We start from the raw sequence: 11,870 nt of genomic DNA, 5'->3' as shown, positions 1-11,870 counted from the left end.
TATAACAGAGTTGATTTCAAGAACCTCGAAATGAAGAGGGGATCCTCTCTCTGTAGCCCAGAAAAAATAGGAAAGCCATATTTCCATCCTGCGAGGATCCACCTGGATGGTCTTTAGCCTTAATATCAATATGAAGACTCAAGTATTCTTATTGACCTAATCTTGCAGGGCCTCAGCCAGACTCAAGACAGAAATGAGGTGAATCTGCACAGGCTTCCAACACTCAGATCTGACTGGTCATGCTCAAGCTTATTTCAATTCTAGAGACCCCTCCCTCTCAAATGCCTCCAGAGTTCCAGCACAACAGAGGTGCTTCCTTTGTGACATCATCAACATCTGCCTCTGACCGGGCCGCCAGAAGTTTCTAATATTGGTAATTGGTAGCGGCTGTTGGTGGTGGATGAAAGTGACCTCCCACCCGTCATGAATTTCCCGTCATGAATTTCCCCTCTTCCGGGAGAGAAGTACTAGTAAAAGAGGCTGCTACTAGCTAAGAGCATCTACCTGGTGGGGCGTTGGTGAGTGGGGCTCCAGCCCGAGGCTGAGGGGAGGGGAGGGCAGGGAGGCCAGGCTGTGCCAGCACAGGGGAGGCCTAGATTCTCTGCTATGGAGGGCCAAATTGTTGTTGGGACCTGGCTTCTCTATTCTGGCCCCACCAACCTGGGGAATGCCAGCTTCCAATGAGGGGTTTTTGCTATGTTTCTGGACTGCAGTCTGAGACCTTATTCTATCTTGAAATCTACAACCTTATGTCTGGATAGATGGAAGACACTGGGAAAATAGTTTTCCCCAGTGCTCCTCTGCCTTCTGCACAGGAAAGCAAATTCCTTTCTCTTCAGAAAAGCAGATTAGAGTGTGTGACAGAAACCCAAGTTCCAAAAATGGACTCACATTCTCGGAGAGCTTTGATTTGGTCCTTGGGGACAGGGGATACCCTAGAGTATCTTGATTGTCACTTATAGTGTGAATAGTGATGTGGTTCTGCCTTAAAATGAGTTTACATTCTGGGCCCTATAGCAAAATCTGTGGAGTCTCGTGCCCATCACCTCTGGACCCGCTGCCCCCCTCCCCTGCTTACTCCCTCATAGTCTTATCTAGCACCCAGCAGTCTTAAACTCACACCAGGCCTGGGGTGATGGGGACTCTAGTGTAGCTTTCCTGCCTTGAAGCCTAAAACCAGTAGAGTCAAACTTATGAAAAACAGGCAGTGAGCACACCTAGATGACTCTTTCCTGGGTCTCCCACCTTTTTCCTGTCATTTCGAGTTTTCCTGAACATCTCATCTGGGCAGTGCAGAAAGGCCATGAACAGTTGTGTAGGTTGTGTAGTTGCGTTTGTTTTTAGCAATTACATTCAATTCTGCCATTGAAATCCTTGTGCATGTAGGCCTTTATCAGGGGAATGTTTCTGATGCAATGATCTCTAGACAACAGTGGGGAGGTCCCAGAGTCACCATGAGTCCATAACACTCTGGTGAGGGCTATGTGCTTGCACCCCTTCATGAGAATGGTGAAGGACCTCAGGAAATGTCACTGATTAATAATCCAAATCAGTAAGACCTTGCTAAGCTCGGGGATATAAGATAAGATAACACAGACTTCACCCCCATTGCCATTAAGAAGTATTTATTGAGTCAGGGCACTGTGCTAGATACTAGGAATAAAAAGAAAAAAAAGATATAATCTGACCTATAATCTAGTGGGAGAGAATGTAAGTATCAAAAATCAAAATTCCTGCTTTCTGACTCTTAAAGAAAATTATCATTTTAGATGGCTGAATTTTCTGGATGCTGAAGGTTCCAACCATTAAGCATATATTTTATTTTATGTTAATCATTTTTTATTAGAAATACTTTCTAGGGGCACCTGGGTGGCTCAGTTGGTTAAGCATCTGACTTCGGCTCAGATTGTGATCTCATGGTTCATGAGTTTGAGCCCACATCAGGCTCTTTGCTGTCGGTGTGGGGCCCACTTAAGATCTTCTGTCCCCCTCTCTCTGCCCCTCCCCTGCTTTCTCTCTCAAAAATACATAAACATTAAAAATAAAAAGAAATACTTTCTAAATAGACCATTGCTTCCATTTTAAAATAAAATATTTGCTCAGAATTAATCTTCCCTAATGATTCAGCACATTTCCAACACTACCCTATAATACAAGGATGTCCCCAAGCCTCTTGGAGCAACCCTGAACTAAATGACTTTGTTTCACAGTTGTTCTATGTCCTCTTACTCTTGCTTTCACTGTGCTTGCTTTTTTATGAGTCTTTTCTTCTTCCTGCCCCTCCGCTGTGGGCTTGAAAATCAGGAGACTAGGTTTATCAGTTAAGCTATTGGTTCAGCTGTTGTCACAGAGACAACAGTCTCTGTGGTCAGCAGTCCAGGGCTCTTCTCTTCCGGGTCATCATGAAACAGGTTCTTAGTGTCTGATTGACTGACCAACCCTAGGATGTTGCTCTTGTCAGCTTCATCAAAGCTGCCCCCCCCCCCACCTCCATCCCCACGCCCATGGCCCAGTCTACGCAAGGGGAAAGAGGAAGCTGGGAGCAGGCAGCCTCCTTTTAAGAATGTCCAGAAGTGAAACAAAGCACATTCACTCATATCCCATTGGCTAGAACTTAGTCCCATTGCTGCTCCTGGCTGCAAGGGAGGCTGGGATATGTAGTCTCTGGCAGGGGAGCCATGAATGCAAGTTTTAATCTTGAAAGCTCTAGTGCTAAAAGGAAATGGGAAGGAGAGATTATAAGGGGGCCCTTGGCAGTCTCTGCTACACTGGGTCTGTTAAAATTGTGTGTAGAGTAAATGTAGGTGGGCTCTCACTGAAGATACAAGGTGCTCTTCTGCACAGAGAGCACCCAATGTTGACAGTTTGATGGTTCCAACCCCAACTGTTTGGGTTGCTGAGAGGCCCTTGGTTTCTTTGCTGTTGTTCTGGATTATGTCCCCAGACAAGATCCTGGAGGTTAACAAAGCAATCATAAAGACAATAGCATAACAGTTATTGTCTTTCAGGGAGCACCTACCTCAATCCACGTGAGAGCATGAAAAATGTTCTCAGCATCCACGGTTTGGAAACACCTCTCCTTCAAACGCCTCCCAAATCCACAAAGTCTCAGCTATTCATTCTTATCCACCTTTACTGAGTACCTTCTACTGGCTTGACACTCATCTAGGAGGTTGGTGTTCAATTGGTTAGGACATTGGGGTCATCTCTTTGATTGTGTCACACACAGGCCATGTGGCATTTTCCTGGGTCCTCCTTCCTCCTCTTTGCGGGTATATCCGTGATGCCTTCCAGGTCTTGGGTCTTATCAGTCTTATCCCTTGCTTCTGCTCAAAAACTTTCCATAGCTCCCTTTGGTCTAAGTAAAGTCCAAACTTCTGTGCCTTGTCTTGGAGGTCTTTGAAGACCTGCTTCCAGCCTTCCATTCTGGCCTCAGCTCCCACCAGAGGGCATGTCCAGGGTCAAGCTCATCTAGGGAGGCTGGTTGCACCGATTCTGTGTGGGTAGCACCTTGGTGAAGGGGTTGGAGAGCTGAAACAGCTCTTGGTCTGGGCTAGAATACCCACAACTCCGTTTCCTCACAGGACACTTGGTCCAGGATGCCTGGGAATTTCAGTGTAGGCTCTTCCCTTCTTTTCATCTGGGTCTTTCTGACACTGACTCAGGTCTTCTGTATGTGAAAAACTGAGTTAAGCACCTTCCAGGCACTTTATACTCCTAGCCACTCTATGGGAGTAGGTACTATTATGGGGCTCCTTTGATTTGTGTCTGGGCACCTCTCTGACAGATGGGGAAGTTAATCTCAGCGTGGTTAAGTGACTTACACAAGGTCACAGAGAGAGTAAGAGACAAAGCTCAGCTCTGAACTAAGGTTCAACTGGGTCTGAAAACCATGTTTTTTCCCACTTAACACAGGACCTTTCTAAAGGAACAGCTATTAGCCTCATTACACAAGATGCTTAGTCCTTCCACCCTGGGGTCAAGACACTAGTTCTGTGATGAGGAAGCAGAGAAAAGAGAGGGCAGGCTTTTCTCTCTGCACCAGCACCATAACAATGGCAACAACTACTACTCTTCACTGAGCACCTGTTTTGTACACAATATCTCATGTCGTCCGCACAACCAGCCTTTAAGGTTATTATTATTTCCCTCATTTTATATGTGTAGACAGTGATGCTCAGAGAGGTTGAGCCCCATATTTAGATTCAAATCCAGGAAGCTAGGCCTCTTCAACACTGCTCTTGGATTTACTGGGGTTATCTTTGTTCCCACCAGCCCTTATCCTAGGAGCGGTACCAGAAGTGTTAGGGCCAGAGAGGCCTTAGACTCCCGCTAGCCCAGCCCTCTCAGGATTACAGATGAGAGGGGAAAACAAAGTCAGAGGGACTGAGTGAGCTACCCAAGGTCGCACAGCACACTAACCGCTGAGCCTGGGCCTGGACCCTAGCCCCTGATGTCCTGTTGACACTGCACAGTAGACGTCCCAAAGCCTTCCTGTCCCATAAATGAAAAACGGATGAATGAGTGAGTGAAGAAATGGATAGATGTTGAGAGAATCTGTCTAGTGGCTCACTTTGGATTTTCACAGGGTGGCTGGGTAAGAAGAAGCAAGTTGTGAGGTGGGGAGTAGGTGCGTGGCTGGGAAGGACATAACCAAGGTGCACCAGTCTGGGAGGGGGCCATTGTGCAGCGTGTTAGGGGTAACCAGTCCATGGAAGCACAGCTACCCTCCCTCCAGCATCCCTCCAGCCTTGTACTCAACTGCTTCCTCTATAGCCTTCTCCGCCTGTTGCCAACAAGTCCTACCAAGCAATATCTTAGTGTCATAAAACTGGGGAGAGTCCCTTTCAGAGACTGTTCCGCAGCCCTCCTCACCCATTAGCTATTGCACTGAAAGCACCCATAACGGCTAATGTCTATTAAGTTAATGTGCCTGAGCCCCTGCCTGGGCAAGTGAGGGCCGCGTTCACTGTTACCCCTCACTCTGTATACCGATCTTTAGGGATTCAAACACTGGTATCTGCCTCCAGGCCCCCTAAGCAGTTGTCTCCAGCAGAGTAGCCAGGACTTGAATGAAACTGGAGACATGCAGGACTGTGGCTCGAACACACTGGAAATGACCCAGCCCATTCCTTTTGGGTCTCCTAGGCAGGGCTGTGGCCAATTTGTAGACCTCTCCTTTGCTGGGGAAGGAGGCAGAACTGGGTACCAGGCACTGGGCGCCAGGAGCTGGTCCCTGGGCGGGGCAGAACCCTGCTACCTTTGTGTGGCTGTGCATCTTTTCTGGCTTTGGCTGGCATCCGTGGGGAGGGGAACAAGCCTCGGAGGAGAGCCTGGAGTGGCGGTGAGGCTGTAGGGTGGGCCGAGAGCAGCGAGACGGCTGCCGGCTGCCGAGGCCCAGGGCAACAGAGGGTGCTGGAGCCATTGCAGCAAGGGACCAGCAGCCTTGTGCGTTTGCAATGGTAATTTGCAGATGGTTCCTGGTAACTACAGGGTCTCTGAGGCGGAGCCTGGAGCTTCGTATAAGATAATCCAGCCTGGGTTCCCCCGTGGGTCAGAGCAGTCTTGGGGCGGAGCCAAGGTTGGCTCCTGCCGGGGAGGAGCCGGGATGCCGCTCCCGCGGTGATGCAGAGGGGAATTTGCTGACAGTCCCTTGCCAGGTGGGGCTGGCTTCACCAGGCCCGCGACGAGGACCGGCTGGCTGTCTCCTCCCAGGTAAGGAGCGTGTTGCCTGTCACCGTGTCCCGGCGGCCGGTGCACCCTGCCTGGGGCTGGGTCGTGACGCCCAGGGCGCAGATGCGGTGAGCACGCGGGTGGTACGAGCCAGGAGTGCTCCGGCCGGGAGAAGGGGCGCAGAATCCGGGTCCTGGACAGGGGAGGGGGTGGGGAGGGACTGCTTGCCCTCAGCTTTCCGGGACCTCGGACTGGGAGGGGGGGGGGGGGGGGAGACTGCTCCACACACCCTTGCCATGCAGGCTGTCTGCCGGCCTGGACCCAGGGAAAGGTGGAATGAGCCGCGTATCCGGGAGGGCCGTGGCTTGGTCGACCATCTTCACTGGGTTGGGGGGAGGGTGGGGCAGGAGGCACCCCCCCTACCCCGCCCCCGCCGCCGCCGCCGCCGCCGCCGCCGCCGCCGCCGCTGCCTGCATTACAGCCAGGTGGGGTTGCCTCTCTGGATCACCCCCACCCAGGGATTCCCCGGGGCTGTGCCGCCCACTGGCTGGGCTGGGAGCGGTGTGCGCTTCCCCCGCAGTCTACTTCACCGTTATGAGTTTTGACAGCGTCACTGCTGCGCGGCCTGGTGGAGGTCTCATTCAGTGCTGGTGGGCTGGGCTCCTGGGCCCGGGGATAGAGGGTGCCACCTTATATTCTTCCAAGGAAAGGTTCTTGCCTCCATCCTTATCTTGGCCTGGAGAGAGGAGCTTCGGATTTGGACGATGGACCTGGGGAAACTGAGGCCTGGGGTGCTGTGGCTTCACCAAGGTCACTTAGCAGGTCCTACAGCTGGCCTCCCAGGCACTGCCTTGATCTGATGTCCTCTGGAGGGGCAGGGGCCAGTCTTGCTCTCTAGATCTCTGGTCCAATTTGGGGAGCACCGCCCCACCCCAGCGCCCCCCTTGCCCCATCCCTGAGAATGGAGGAGGTTGCAACTTCTGTATGGGGCTTGGGGTGTTCTGGGTGTGAACAGCGCAGGGATAAGAATTGTCCGGGGACGGGAGAAAATTACTCCCAAAAAAAACGTTCATCTGAGCAGACCGAACTGTTGGTCTCTACTATCCTCGTGGGTTCAGGGAGAGGAGAGTTGGCTTCTGGGAGAGGAAGGCCCAAGGGGGCAACCCGGTTCCGGCTTTAGTCTCTGTACCAGCCTTGATGAAAACCTGCACGTTCCCAGGCCGCGGTGGGAAGGACAGGGGATGAAGAGATGGACTTTTTCTCCTTTGATGGCCTGTGTCTCACTGGAGAAGAGGCCGGGGAACCATGTTGGTAAGATGGCCTTCTCCCTACACCGCCCTCTGTGGTGTAGCATCCCACCCTTGGCCTCTCCCCAGCTCCTGTCCCCGGGAGAAATGGATGGGCTGCTGTTGGATCTGTGGCTCTTGGAGGTGAGCTTTTCCCGAATTCACCTTGTCTTCCTTCCGCCTGAGGCAGATGACTTTCTCTGGGGGAAAACTGAGGTAGGGGGAGAGCTGTGTTTTATTTCAGAGCTGGAGCCAGCCAGCGCCATGGTGCAGGTGAGGAAACCGAGGCACAGAGGGTGCAGCGAGTTGCTCCAGGTCTCTCACCTACACGCAGGTCTCTTACTCCCTGGCCCACCCCAGGGCTGTGGATGAGGCCCCTTGCTCTCTCCTCTGGTCCCCCAGCCCCCAGCCCTGGTAGGGTGAGGCTGTGAGTACCTCCTAAGGGGTGAAGGGGGGTGTCAGGGAGAGGGGACAGCTTCAGCACTTTCTCCTTTACGAGATGTTTTCAAGTTACTTGGAAAAGAAGCAGCTAGAAGAGCCAAAGTCACTTGGTTGCCTTCCCATCGTGCCCCCACAGGAAAGACACCATTTCTCTGGGCCTCTGGAGCCAAGTGCAGCTATCTCGCCTGCCCTGGTACCAGCAGCCGTGGTCGCCCCCGGGAGATGACCCGTGGGGCCAGTGCCTTCAGTTACTTCTCATCACAGGAAGGGAGTTTGTGCCCAACCCAGCCTTATTCTGAGTGAAAGGGAGTTACCTTGTGCCTAGCTCATGAGTTGCTGCTCTTCGGATACACTATCTGAGCACAGGACCCCTGAAGCTGGCCCCTGGTGATTCTGCCTTGGGCTACCTGATGATGAATCACCAGCAATCCCTGGGGCGACCTGTGGGAAGCGATGATGTTCCCAGTAAACCGAATCAGAACTAGCTGTCCATGGGGTGATGGTACAATACGAGAGAGAGAAGAGGACCCGCCATGCATCTGGATGCTCCGAGGGTCCTTTCCAGCCCTTTACCAGGAGAAAGGCCACTGCTCCATAGTCCTGGGAAGCTGGTGGTTTGTCCTTCCTGGTTAGCAGGGGCAGGCTGCAGAGAGGTTCCTGGCTCGCGGCAGAAGAACCACCAGCAGAGGAGCATGGCACCTGGTTCTGGACCAGAGTCCCTGTTGGCTGGCGCTCTGCCCTTGGTTTTCCTGACAACTGGGCATGAAAACACCTTCCCCAGTTGGGTGGGAGGGCTCTGGAAACATGTCAAGCATTTATTACAGATGGGCGGTGTTATTCCTGGAGTCTGTGGTGTAGATTGGAGCTATCTGTTTCCAGCCCCTGTGGGGAAAACGTGGCTGTTTCCTCTGTGGAGGGCGCCCTCTCCCCCGTGGCCAGTCGAAGCCACCCTTCTAAGGCCTGGAAGGCAGGCCATCCCTCCCCAACGTACCTCAAGTTGTGTTTTGGCCCTTGAAGGCTCCATTCCCCTTCCTCGACTGCCTGTGCTATTTAACAGGATTCCCACGCACTAAAATGCTGGTGACTGGTGGCACAGTGGACCTTGCTGCCGGCCGGTATCTTCCCCACTGACTCTCACATCCCGGAGACTCTCAGCTCTGCCTCCTCCTGGGAAGCAGCTGGTGGAAGAACTGTGGAGATAATAGGCATAAGAGCTCTTTGCACACAGCGTCCAGGGTGCGAGAGTCCACGGGGGGCCTTCAGGGCCTTGGGCAGGCTCGCTCTGGGACCCGCAGTAATGAAAGCACTCTGAGGAAGTGAGATCAGCAGCTTTTAGTGCACTGTGTTGCCTGTGGCAGGGGCCCGTGTCCTCTCCTCCTCTCTCTCCTGGGAGAGACTGGTTTTCCTGGCTTACTCACACGCCAGCACGGGTGGTGTGGACCGGACTCCTTGTTCTTGCCATGAGTTGGCGGGTGGAACTGGTGCAAAATAGGGTCCCAGGGGGAGCTGAGATGAGGACCCGGGCAGCTCATGAGGTACCGTGTGTGTCCTTGTTCTAGATCTGTCTAGACGGCCATGGGCAAACCAAGGGTGGCCCTTCAGAAGAGCACCCGTTGGCCAGAGCTCTGTGTCCCGTGTTTCTAGGGAACGGAATGCAACCGAGCCTCCATGTTCCTTCCCAGCACCCTGTGGCTGGTACTGAAGCATGCAGAGGCAGGGTTGAGCGGGGGTGGAGGGGATGCCCGCTTTCACCTCCTGCCTGCTCCTGGTGATTCGTCATGTTCCGAAAGGGAACTGAAGCCTGGACCCGCTTGCAAAACCAGGATCCAAGTGTCCTGGGCTCCCACTGTCTGCTTTTCCCACCCTTTCACTCTGCTGTCTTGCATGAACACCCTCAAGACGGGGTCGGAAGAGCTGGGCTGGGGGTGGCTGAGGTAGGGCATGGCCCTGTGCCTGCAGACCCCTGTTCATGCCAAGCCAGGGCTCTGGCATCCAGAGGACCAGGGGCAGAGGGGCCAGGCCAGCCTCCAGTGGGAAGCCAGACGAGTGCTGCCTTCACCGAATGGCCTCGGCAAGGAAGGCGGCCCTGGAGACAGGAGGCCGCTCTGCACTCTGGCTGAGTCTCCTTAGATTGTGCCCGCCAGAGGGATGCTGGCCTCAGGCCATGAGATCCTGTCAAAAGAGAAAGGCGTCCTGAGGTCTTTGGAGATACAGATGAGCAAGATGGCTGGTTGGCAGGGGTATGGCTGTTGGTTGCTTTTTGATGTGGAGGTCTCATCACCTCAGGCGTCTGAGTGGCGATGATTTGACAATAGGCTGGAAATGCTTCAGAGGTCAGCTGAGCCCCATGGGGAAACCGGCTGCTTTGTGGGGGGGGGGGGGCACGGGAGCATGAGAACAAGGCACACAGAGACATCTTGTCCAGGGGGCACTTGGGAGCTGAGTTTCCACCTGCTTCATTATCTGCTCGCTTCACCTCTGTGTTCACAGCGAAGTGAAATAGTCCCTACTGCAAAGGGCCAGCTGGAGGATGAATGGCCATAAGGAGAAAGGTGCACGTGCCTGCACATGCCTAGTGACCAGGAGCCCCCTTCTTCCCGTGTGCTCCCCCTTTACTTGCTCAGTGGTGGGTTGCCCAGGGACTCTGGGCTGTCTGGCCACGCTTTGGTGACAGTGCTGATCAACAGTGTTGACTGCCTCTGGCACTGTTTGAACTGAGATGTCCCCTCCAAAAGAGCTGGCAGATGGGGAGGTCTTCTCAGAAGCAGAGGGTGTGTGTGGGGTGTGGAGGGCAGGCGTGGGGGAATGTCTGTCCTTCGGTACCGCAGACAAGCTGTTGTTGGGCCCAGGATCCCTTCTGAGCTGGGACCTCGTGTGCGCAGGCCTGCAAACTAGGCCAGGCTTTGCGGAGAGCTTCTCAGGCAACGGAGCAACAGCCTGAACCACGTCCCCACTCTGAGGTCCTGGTGCCACTCAGTGACCTCACATTCCTCATTACTCCTTTTAATCCTCTGCACGCCCCGGGGGAGGGGCAGAGCAGGTGTGAGGAGCCCACTTGATAGATGAGAACACTGAGGCTCAGAGAGGTTTTAATGACCACAACTGCACACACCCACACGTAGGCACAAAAGCGCCGAACCCAAAGTGGCTCCAGGCCAGTCTGACTCCAGCGGAGTGTCCCTTCTCCCCAGAGCACAGCCGGCACATCCTCCGGTCACCTGCTATTTGCTGCTGCTCATGGTTTTGCTGAAGTAGCTTAAGACAAAAGGACTTGGAAGTGAAGGTCGTGCGTTTCTCCCCTTCCCCTCCACTCCGGGCAGGGTGCCCAGAGCTGGGCTCTGCTGAAGGACAGCGGGGGAAATGGAAGAACGGGAGGCCCTCTCCACCCTCCCCTCATGCCCCGGGACACACAGTGGGCTTGGTCAGAGGGGCTGAGTGAGGCAGGGAGAGCAGATTCGGTTTCCTATCTTCCTGGAGGCTCTCCCCAGTCCCCTGGCCTGGGGAACCGGTATGGACCAGCCCGGATGGAGGGGACAGGAAGCCATGGCCTGGGCTCCCAGAGCTGCAGAGTGGAGGAGGCGGAGGGGCCCAAGTCCCAGTGCTGTCCTGTGGGTCTGGGGAGGAAGTCCAGGTGTGGTGGCCTGATCTGTCCCCAGAGACAGAGGAGGGAGAGAGGTTGGGTGGAGCAAGCCTATTCCATGGCCTGGGTATCACAGCTATATGCCTGCTTATCAGGGGAATCATCTTTGAGCCCAGCTCTGACCTAGTCACTTTTTTTTTTTTTTACGTTTATTTATTTTGAGATTGAGAGAGAGAGAGTGTGTGTGTGCTGAAGGAGCAGAGAGGGAGGGAGAAAGAGAATCACAAGCAGGCTCAGCGCGGAGTGGATGCCGGCTCGAACTCACAAATTGTGAGATCATGACCTAGGATGAAATCGAGAGTCAGACACTTGACCGATTGAACCCAAGCGCCCCTGACCTAGTCACTTCTTACTGGCTCCCAGGAGCCTGCCATTGAAGATTGAGCTTGGATTAAACCCAAATGACCTTTCTCTGCCTGCCTTCCTGCTTCCTTCCCCCTTCCCACACACTCTGCTCTGGCTCAGAGTCTCTTCCTGCGCGGGGTAGGGGATGGCTCCGATCACCTTGAAGATTACCAAATACACACACTTGGCTTTGTACCCCTCCTCCCCACTCCCGCTCACCCAGCTCAGCTAAGAACCACCCACCCTGGCAAATCAAAGCTTCCACCCACCCCCTCCTCCCAGCCCAGTCCTTGGCCTCATCCCCATCCTCATCTGGTCAGGCCCCCCCTGCCCTTCAAAGTCCAGCTCGAATGCCACTGCCTCCATGAAGCCTTCACTGGATCCCAGCCAGGGCCAGTCTCATGGCCTTTAATGCACTTGTCCCATTAGAGTCCGTCTCTTGTGCTAGACAGTGAGCTCACCCTTTCATTTGTCAAGCATTCACT

At 53.9% G+C, this 11,870-nt stretch overlaps 1 protein-coding gene across 1 annotated transcript in view; it reads left to right on the top strand.

The window, feature by feature from the left end:
• The first annotated feature begins 317 nt into the window (after positions 1-317).
• Positions 318-11,870, top strand: part of TMEM63C (transmembrane protein 63C) — a 74,518-nt gene continuing 62,965 nt past the window's right edge. The window contains exon 1 of the mRNA XM_049612430.1: positions 318-518. The gene's annotated coding sequence lies outside the window, so the exon portion shown is untranslated. The remainder of the gene's footprint in view (positions 519-11,870) is intronic.

The sequence above is a fragment of the Panthera uncia genome (genome assembly GCF_023721935.1).
Source record: "Panthera uncia isolate 11264 chromosome B3 unlocalized genomic scaffold, Puncia_PCG_1.0 HiC_scaffold_1, whole genome shotgun sequence".
NCBI lineage: Eukaryota > Metazoa > Chordata > Mammalia > Carnivora > Felidae > Panthera > Panthera uncia.
Note: the sequence above shows the minus strand (reverse complement) of the source record. Positions and strands in the feature narration are given on the sequence as shown.